This window comes from Grampus griseus (genome assembly GCF_964374135.1).
Source record: "Grampus griseus genome assembly, chromosome: 16".
NCBI lineage: Eukaryota > Metazoa > Chordata > Mammalia > Artiodactyla > Delphinidae > Grampus > Grampus griseus.
Genome location: NC_139010.1, coordinates 70,366,658 through 70,377,316, shown reverse-complemented (window position 1 = coordinate 70,377,316; position 10,659 = coordinate 70,366,658).

The window sequence follows — 10,659 nt, the reverse complement described above, 5'->3', positions numbered from 1 at the left end:
GAGTGGGCATGGGACCAGCAAGGCCCTGCTTACCCGTTGGTATTGCGGTGTCTCAAAGGCCCACAGACAGCAGGCAGAAAGACACTGATTTTCTGTCCATATTCCTTGAAAAGGGGGAATTGGCCAGGTTATATAATAGTCTGACTTTAAGAAATGTCCACACCCTTTGCTAATAAAGAAAACCACAGCTGAGAAGTATAAGGGAAAGTTTCTCCTGTGCCACCCAGCCAGAGAGGCATTTCAAAACACCTATGATTTTTCTAACAGCTTCATGAGGTATAATTTACATAGTATAATTCACCCATTGTAAGCGCACAATTCAACGAGTCCTAATAAATGTATACAGTTGTGCAACCAACACTAGAGCCAGTTTTAGAACACTTCCAACACCCCCTCAGGCCCATTTGTCATCAGATTCTGCTCCCACCCTCAGGCCCAGGCAATGCCTGATCTGCTTTTTGTCTAGAAATTTCGTATAAATGGAATCATACCATAAGCTATCTTTGGTGTCTGGCTTCTTTCACTTAGCATAATGTTTTTAAGGTTTGTTCGTGTTGTTTCAAGTGTCCATAGTTTATTCCTTTTTATTTCTGAGTAGTGTTACACTGTATGGAGAGACCATTTTGTTAAAGGTCTCCATCGGTTTATGAACATTTAGATATTTTTTAGGTTTTGCTGTGATATCACTCGGTCACTGATCATTTTTTTTTTTTTTTCTTTTTTGCGGTACGCGGGCCTCTCACTGCCGTGGCCTCTCCTGTTGCGGAGCACAGGCTCCGGACGCGCAGGCTCAGTGGCCATGGCTCACGGGCCCAGCCGCTCCGCGGCATGTGGGATCTTCCCGGACCGGGGCACAAACCCGTGTCCCCTGCATTGGCAGGCGGACTCTCAACCACTGCGCCACCAGGGAAGCCCGGTCACTGGTCATTTTAAGTGAGACATGATACTAATGTTGAAATGGCAGTTTGGTCTAGTTCTGATTTTGAGTTATTCATGTCACAGCGCCAGTGCTGAAGTGTTCTTATATTAGATCCACACAATATCAAGTACACTGGAAAGTAGGAAGTTATCAGATGGATGTATTGTCCAACTAAGGCTCCAGTTTAAAAAAAAAAGACTTCCGTTATTCCACATGAACCAGATCCTAGCAGCTTGAAATGAGCCAGTTCTTCCCCAAAAGCAAGAGAAATTCGCCCCCAAACCCTCTTACATTTTTTCTCTTATCTGTTTTCTCACCTTTCAAGTACTTCCTCATTCTAGCCACGTTGCACTTCATTATTCAAACATGCACTTAATCATTCCTCCACAAATACTCAGTGAACATTCCCTCTGTGTTAGGGCACGGTGCTGGGTGCTAGAGGATATGAACAGGAATGAAACATGGAAAATAATAACCAGTTCTGCATAGTTACTCAAGTCAGGTTTTTGAACACTTTTGACTGAGACCCACAGTAAGAAGTACATTTAACTTATATATACATACCTGACACAAAAGTTTCATAAAATGATACTTAACTTTACCATGTGTGATGCACTATGTTATTTCCTGTTTAACTTTTAAAAAATAGTTGATGGCAACCCCTGGAACTGATTTTACCAGCGCTAATGGGTTGCATCTTGCAAATTTAAAAAGCTTCACCGAAATATTAACTCTTTAGGATGAAGAAGGACAGTGCTTGCCACATAGGAGGAAGAGGCGATGGGAGAATTGTATGGAAGCTGATGGATGGTAGGGGGGAGGGTGAATATCATCACATAGAGGGAGAGCACAAGGGGCCTTCTCAGCGACATAACACCGCTCGGAGCACTTGTCACTCTAGTTTCCACCACAAGCATCCCAGCAGTGAATCCTGGGTAATGGAGAAGCTAGGCCTCTGTGGCTTATCAGAGGCGGGTAGTGAGGAGATGACAGAGAGAGGGATTTTTCTTCCTTCCCGGCTGATAGAACTTCATAAAGCAAATGTGCCCTCACTTATTCTAAATTTATTGCCCTTGGACCTGATAACACTTCTCTCAGTGAAGCTAAAACTCATAAGAACTGAAGAGACTTGATGATCTCCCTGGATGATGGAACACTTCGGCTGTATTTCCCTCTCTTTCTGAATCAATAATTATCCTTGGCTTGTTTTTCTTTCCTCTTGGTTCAGTCCTTTAAAAATTCCTTCTCTAGCCTGTTTTCTCTCAGCTCTCTCTCTTATGAACTAACTAAAATTGGGCACTGTAACAAAACAGCTCCTTTTAATAAATGCCACCCAAATCCTTTATCTGGTGGTACTTCTGTCCTTCCCTAAGGTTGGAGGGTGACAAGCACTGTGGCATAGGTGGCTGTCAGATATGCAGCAGAGGCCTGCCTATCTAAAGAGCATTTATTGAGAGTTTATTATTGACTAAAAAAAATTTTTTAGAAAGCATTTATTGAGAGTTTATTATTAACTAAAATTTTTTAAAAAGCATTTATTGAGAGTTTATTATTGACTAATCATTTTATATACTTTGTTCCATTTAATTCTCAAAAAGAACCAATGAAATAGACACCCTGACCCTCATTTGCCAACATTGAAAATGGGGCTCAGAAGGGTTAGTTAACTTACCCAAGCCATTAAGTGGTGGAACCAAAATTCCAATTCAGGTTTTCTGACTCGAAAGCATGTGCACTTGGCTGTGCTGATCCAGCACACATTAACGGAGAATCTGTCAGGTACAGACATAATCCCTCTCCTGAGGAAGTCATGACATTGTAGTCATGACCTGGAGACAGACCGACCTGGCAGCCGTGGCAAGTTGCTTGGGGAGATCAATGTGGGGGGCTAAGCTGAGGAGTTGGAGGTTTGTTCTGTAGGAGGTTTCCGAGCAGGGGAGTCACTGGGCAGATGTGAGCTCCATCTGGCAGCAGGCGAGAGGTGATGGGCTTCTGGCCCAGGAAGGCAGCCTTGGGAGGCAGAGGAGAACATTGCGAATGTGGAAGGGAGACGAGCAGACCTGATGGCTGATTCTGTCCAGGCATCGAAGCGTCACCAGCCACCGTGGCTGACCGGAGTGACCCCCTGCCGGAGCCATCCAAGATAACCCTTCCGGAAAAGGCCCTGGGCCCTGATGCTCTTCACTTTTGCCTTTGGGAGAAGCCGTGTTGCTCTCACCTCTGGCTGCTGCCGGGTTTGGCTGGAGGTCTATTTCCTTGGGTATCCTGAGCTCACTAGCGTGTGTGACAAGTTTAACTGCTCTCGGCCACAACAAATGATTTCACATTTTCTCCAGTTGCATTCGAGCGATCTGGGAGCCTGTGGTTTTCCTTGCCTTGGTCCAAGTTCCACGGTGCCGGCAGTTGTGCAGCCCCATTCCTGCAATATGTTCCCCCCATCTGCCGCCGTTTCCCACAGTATTTAACTTTAAAAATCTTGAGTAAAGCCTTCCACGTTGGTGGATTCCCATTTTCAACATTTTCCTCCAGCCTCATAGTTTCCGCCACCCAAGAAAGAATCTCGTGGGGCTCAGTCTGGGACTGCCCATCACTTTGACCTTGGTCATTTCGGTCTCTCCCTGAGATCTCTTGGTCTAGGGGAAAGAGGTGAAATGGTCAAAGCACCCCACAATTAGGAAGTGTTGGGGTCTAACATTTTTTTAATTAGGAAACAGCTCTAGCAACCTGGGCCAGTCCTGCCTCTGAGAAATGGCAAAATGGGGAGAACCCTGTATTTTCTAACCACAACAGCAACTGGGGTTGGTGAGTCTGAATGGGGCTCGCTGGCTGTGGGACCCAGAGAAGCTGGCTTAACAGTCTCTGGACCAGAGGTTCCTTGACTACAGAAACGGGAACCGCATCCTAGAGTTGGGTGCCGTAGTTGAACGAGCTAACATTTGCACCTGGTAAGGCCGGGCAAGCCCTTACTTTCTTGTCCCTTATTTGCATTCATGTCTTTGCTTTCTCAGCCTCTTACCTCCTCTAGGGCAGAATAGCAAGTGGTCAAGAATGTGGCCTCTTGGGTCAGACCATCTGGGTTTGGATCCCTGCCCTGCTTACCACCAGCCATGTGTGACTTGGGGCAAGTTGACTTCAAAGTGCCTGTGCCTCAGTCTGCCTGTAGGTAAAATGGGGCTGTTGTGAACATCAAGTGAGCTGATCTTTACAACTCCTTGAATCTTGGGAGCCACTAGTTGGTCAAGGAAGCAGGCCTTTGCTCATCTTTCCTTGGCTTCCAGTTGCTTATTCCTTCTCTCTGATGAAGCATCTAGCACAACTTGGAATTTAATGACAGCGAGATCTGCCATGAGTCTTAGATTCTACATGTGACTTCTGAGAAAGCCACAGAGCAATAGTCTCCAGCTTAAGCTGTTCTCCTCCTGGACACATGTCCTATGGCAGTTAAGCATTTTGATCAGGCAGGTTCCCTTAGAAGAAGAAAAGTTAGGAAACTTCATTTTTTTCCCCCATTTAAAAAAATTGTGGTAAAATATATATAACAAATTTTGCCATTTTAACCATATTTAAGCGGACAGTTCAATGGCATTACATACATTCACAGTTTTATGCAACCATCACCAACATCCATTTCCAGAACTTTGTCATCTTGCAAAACTGAAACTCTGTCCCCATTAAGCACAACTCCTCTTCCCCTCCCCCAGCCTCTAGCAGCCACCATCCAGTCCCTGAACCTGACGACTCTAGGCACCTCATAGAAGTGGAGTCACACGGTGTCTGTCCTTTTGTGTCTTCTTTCTTTCACTAGGCTTAATGTTTTTCAGGTTCATTCACTTTGTAGCATATGTCATAATTTCATTCCTTTTTAAGGCTGAATGAGTATGCCATCACATAGCTATACCACGTTTTGTTTATCCATTCACGTGTCGATGGTCATTTGGGCTCTTTCCACCTTCCGGCAATTATGAATAATGCTGCTCTGAACACTGGTATACAAATATCTGCTCGAGTTCCTTAGGTAACTTCATTTTAAAGAATTATGGTAAAAAACACAAACTGTATTGTCTTAACCACTTTTAAGTGTATAGTTCAGTAGTGGTAAGTATATTCAAATTGCCGTGAAACAGCTCCAGAACTTTTTCATCTTGCAAATCTGAACTTTTATACCTTACTAAACAATAACTGTCCTTTTCCCCCTTCCCTAGCCCCTAGTAATCTCTATTTTACTTTCTATTTCTATGAATTTGTCTACCTTAGACAACTCATATAAGTGGAATCATACTGTATTTGTCTTTTTGTGACTGACTTATTTCACTTATCATAATGTCCTCAAGGTTCATCCATGTTGTAGCATGTGACAGGATTTCCTTCCTTTTTAAGGCAGAATAATATTCCATTGTATGTATATACCATATTTTGTTTACCTACTCATCAGTTGGTGGACATTTGTGTTGCTTCCATACCTTGGCTATTGTGAATAGTGCTGCTATGAACATAGGTGTGCAAATATCTTTTTGGGACCTACTTTCAATTCTTTTAGGTATATACCCAGAAGTAGAATTGCTGGATCATATGGTGGTTCTATTTTTAATTTTTTGAGGAATTTCCATACTATATTCCATGGCAGTTGCATCATTTTGGAATCCCACCAATAGTGCACAAGTGTTCCAGTTTCTCAACATTCTTGCCAACAATTGTTATTTTCTTGTTTTTTGATAGTAGTCATCCTAGTGGGTGTGAGGTGATATCTCATTGTGGTTTTAATTTTCATTTCTGTGATGATTAGTGATGTTGAGCATTCTTTCATGTGTTTGTTGGCAATCTGTATATCTTCTTTGGGGAAATGTCTATTTAGGTCTTCTGCCCATTTTTGGATTGGGTTGTTTGTTTTCTTGTTATCGAGCTGCATGAGCTCCTTATAAATTTTGGAGATTAATCCTTTGTCAGTTGCTTCATTTGCAAATATTTTCTCCCATTCTGAGGGTTGTCTTCTGGTCTTGTTTATGGTTTCCTTTGCTGTGCAAAAGCTTTGAAGTTTCATTAGGTCCCATTTGTTTATTTTTGTTTTTATTTCCATTTCTCTAGGAGGTGGGTCAAAAAGGATCTTGCTGTGATTTATGTCATCCAGTGTTCTGCCTATGTTTTCCTCTAAGAGTTTGATAGTGTCTGGCCTTACATTTAGGTCTTTAATCCTTTTTTTTTTTTTTGCGGTATGTGGGCCTCTCACTGTTGTGGCCTCTCCCGTTGCAGAGCACAGGCTCTGGACGTGCAGGCTCAGCAGCCATGGCTCACGGGCCTAGCAGCTCCGCGGCATGTGGGATCTTCCTGAACCGGGGCATGAACCCATGTCCCCTGTATCGGCAGGCGGACTTTCAACCACTGCGCCACCAGGGAAGCCCTTTTAATCCATTTTGAGCTTATTTTTGTGTATGGTGTTAGGGAGTGTTCTAATTTCATACTTTTATATGTACCTGTCCAGTTTTCCCAGCACCACTTATTGAAGAGGCTGTCTTTTCTCCACTGTATATTCTTGCCTCCTTTATCAAAGATAAGGTGACCATATGTGCATGGGTTTATCTCTGGGCTTTCTATCCTGTTCCATTGATCTATCTTTCTGTTTTTGTGCCAGTACCATACTGTCTTGATTACTGTAGCTTTGTAGTATAGTCTGAAGTCAGGGAACCTGATTCCTCCAGCTCCATTTTTCGTTCTCAAGATTGCTTTGGCTATTCGGGGTCTTTTGTGTTTCCATACAAATTGTGAAAGTTTTTGTTCTAGTTCTGTGAAAAATGCCAGTGGTAGTTGGATAGGGATTGCATTGAATCTGTATATTGCTTTGGGTTGTAGAGTCATTTTCACAATGTTGATTCTTCCAATCCAAGAACATCTATTTGTATCCCCATCTATTTGTATCATCTTTAATTTCTTTCATCATTGTCTTATAATTTTCTACATACAGGTCTTCTGTCTCCTTAGGTAGGTTTATTCCTAGATATTTTATTCTTTTTGTTGCAATGGTGAATTGGAGTGTTTTCTTAATTTCACTTTCAGATTTTTCATCATTAGTGTATAGGAATGCCAGAGATTTCTGTGCGTTAATTTTGTATCCTGCTACTTTACCAAATTCATTGATTAGCTCTAGTAGTTTTATGGTAACAGCTCTAGGATTCTCTATGTATAGTATCATGTCATCTGCAAACAGTGACAGCTTTACCTCTTCTTTTCCGATTTGGATTCCTTTTATTTCTTTTTCTTCTCTGATTGATGCACAAAAGTTTTAAAGTTTTACATAGTCCCATTTGTCTATTTTTGCTAAGTAACTTCATTTTAAAGCAAAAAGAAGTGTGGTTATTTTTTCCAATGTACATGTTATATTCTAAAGAAACGTTTAGATTTTAAGACCAATGAAGCAAATCTATGATAATAGTAGTAAGTCATAACATCTGCATATCTTTTCATTTGGTTCAAGAGGAAAAATAGTCCTAATGTTAATTTTAGAACAGTCAGAAATGGGGGCCAGGAGTGCAGGCGTTAAGTGTAGTCACTATAGTCTGTCCTTGTTCTAGGCCCAGTCCTACTCCCTCCGAGCGGTGTAACCTGAATAGCTTAACCAGTTTGCTAAGTCTTAATTCCTCATCTTTAAAATGGGATAATAATGGCTTCTAGGTTATTATGAGAATTAGGTGAGCTCACTTTTGTCCAGTGCTTGAGAGAGTACCCAGCACAAAGTAAGGATGTGCTCGTAAACCAAGACCATTGCTCTTCTAATCCCGTCCTGACCAGTGTGCCTGACTGTTCCAGAAATTTTCATTAAAAAGCATAGTGGCAAAACCAGAGATAGTAAAATTATCGATGGTTGACAATGTTTCAAGGAGGGGACAGGAGTGAATAGATGGAGTACAGGGGATTTTTAGGTCAATGAAATTAATCTGTATGATAATGGTGGATATGTGACATTTTCACGTATGTTAAAACCCATGGAATGTACAACACAAAGAGTGAACCCTAATGTAAACTAGGGACTTCCGTTAATAATATTGGTTAATCAGTTTTGGCTCATCAGTTGTAGCACATGTACCACACTGATGCCGGATGGAAATAACAGGAGATACTTTGTGTGAGGGGAGACGGGATAAGGGGATTCTTTGTACTATCTGCTCCATTTTTCTGCCAACCTATAACTGCTCTAAAAAATAATGTCTATTACATTTTTTAAAGACACGGTAATAAAAAATACAGTATGCCAGCCCACCTTACTCCCCCGCATCCTGGGGGAACGTCCTCCAAGTGTACCTGCCAATAGGTGTTTTCTTGAATTTCTCTGTCTCTGATTGCCCACCTGACCCATTTTACCCTTCACAAGGTTTCCCTCCTAAGGCACCATCTAATGGGAAAAGGGTTTTGATTGGATCTGTCATCATCTGACGAAGAAAAACAAGACTGTCCTCTCCTTTGGGAAATTTCTCCTTTTCACAGAGACTAATAAGGACAGCCTTTAAGCAGATGCCTCATCCAAAGACAGAGGGGCTGGGACGAACAGTGAGAACACTCGCAACTTACCCTTGGTTTACATTTCAAACAGACGAAGTCATCTGTAAAAGGATCTTGTCCTAATTACAAGACATCATCTCTTATTAGCTGCACTACTGGTCAGCAGTGATTTGTAAATAATGACTAAAACCTCACTTTTCACCAGGGCATTCGGGTCCCACCTGGGCTGACTCCAGAGCCTGCTCTTACGTGCTGCCCTCTTTGGCTTCTGCATGTTCTAACTACTCTCAAGTAATACGATTGCCCTTTTCCCTTTTGAACCTAATGAAAAGGTGGGGAGAGGATATAGCTTGCATTTAACACCAGGGAGACCAGCTGACGGCAAAGCACATTCATATAGAAACATTCTGGATCAAGCAAGTTTGCCTTGCTGAGATCAACATTCAGCCTCTGGAACTGAAACGCAGCCACCGGCTATTAACTGTTCTCAGCATTGGACGTGCTGCCGTCACGCCAACACTGAAGGGTGCCTTTGGAACATTACAGCTGTTCTCCCTGAAAGGCCAGTACGTTAAGTCGAAGACAAATAATATCAAGTGTAGAATACTCTTGGGGGCTTAAGAAATGGGCATAATAAATAATGTGTATTGGTTGTGAACAGCTTTGAAACGCTCCTCTGGGTGCTAAGTGCAGCCATTGCTGCCACCCCCATATGCCCTTCCTTGGAGTTGCTTTCTATCCACAGCCCTCCATGAAGGCAGGGGCCAATTTGACAGTGTTTGCCACAGCTGATTGGGCCCCAGGGGCTCCTGACCTCAGAGGAGAAATGCTGAATGAGGGGACAGAGAAGCTGGAGTCTCATGGGGGCCCCTGGAGCTCTAAGGTCATGTGAAGATGAGGCTTGGGCATGTGTCCTGGGAAGCCAGACACTGAGGCTGCGGATGGGAAGCAGAGGTTAAGTGCCTCACACAGGGAGGAGCGGATAAGCAGGGAGGGGCAGAGACGGGACTACACTGTCCCCAGAGAGGGACAGGGACAGGGTAGCCATCTGATGCCTTTCCAGGTCCTGGAGGCCCACTGAACTTCCTGTACCAGGATCCCAAGAGGGCCCCCCTTTGCCTCATAGTAACCCTCTTCTTAATGGTGCTTTTTTGAAAATCCATATCTGTTCCTTGCCACCAAATGCTCTGTGTGGAAAGCACTGTGATGCTGAGTGTCTTGTCTGTCCCAGCAAAAGCAGATTCCTCCAGCAATCCATTTCAAAAACGGGCAAAAGACTTGAAGAGACATTTCTCCAAAGAAGATAGACAAATGACCAATGAGCACATGAAAAGATGCCCAATGTCATTGGTCATTAAGGAAATGCAAATCAAAACCACCTTATACCCATTAGGATGGCTAAAAAACAAGGAAAGTAACAAGTGTCAATGAAGATGTAGAGAAATGGGAACCCTCTTGTGTTGCTGGTAGGAATGTAAAATGGTGCAATGCTGTGGAAAACAGTTTGGTGGTTCCTTAAAAAATTAAACATAGACTTACCAATATGACCCAGCAATCCCACTGCTAGGTATACACCCAAAAGAAATGAAAGCAAAGTCTCAAGCAGACACTTGCACATGAATGTACAATTGTGTGAAAAATTGCAGCATTATTCATAATTGTCAAAAAGTGGAAACACCCTAAATGTCCATCAGCATTTTTTGTGTGAATAAACAGAATGTGGTGTTCCCGTGCAATGGGATAAAATTCTGACGTATGGTACTACATGGATGAGCCTTGAAAACATTATGCCTAGTGAAGGGAGCCAGAGGACAAATACTGTGTGATTCCATTGATATGAGGTGCCTAGAGCAGGTGCCAGTATCTGGGAGGAGAGGGAAATGGGAAGCTATTGTTTAACGGGTGCAGAGTTTAAGTTTTGCAGGGCGAAAAATTTCTGGAAAAGGATAACTATGGTTGCACGACAATGTGAATGTACGTAATGCCACTCGATTGTATACTTAAAAATGGTGAAAACGGTAAATTTTGTGTTATGTATGTTTTTCCACAACAAAAGCAAACAGATAAATAAATAAAAGGCAGTGGAGAGCAGACTCCTTTCCGTCCTTTGCCGTTTTGTCACGGTCCCTGCACATTTGGCAAATGCTACCCGGTGCCTCCTCATCAGAAAGTTCTTGCTGCTGCTTGTGTGCAAGACTTGGCCACCTGATAAGAGGGATATAGTTGTTGACTGAAAAACACTGTGTTGCATC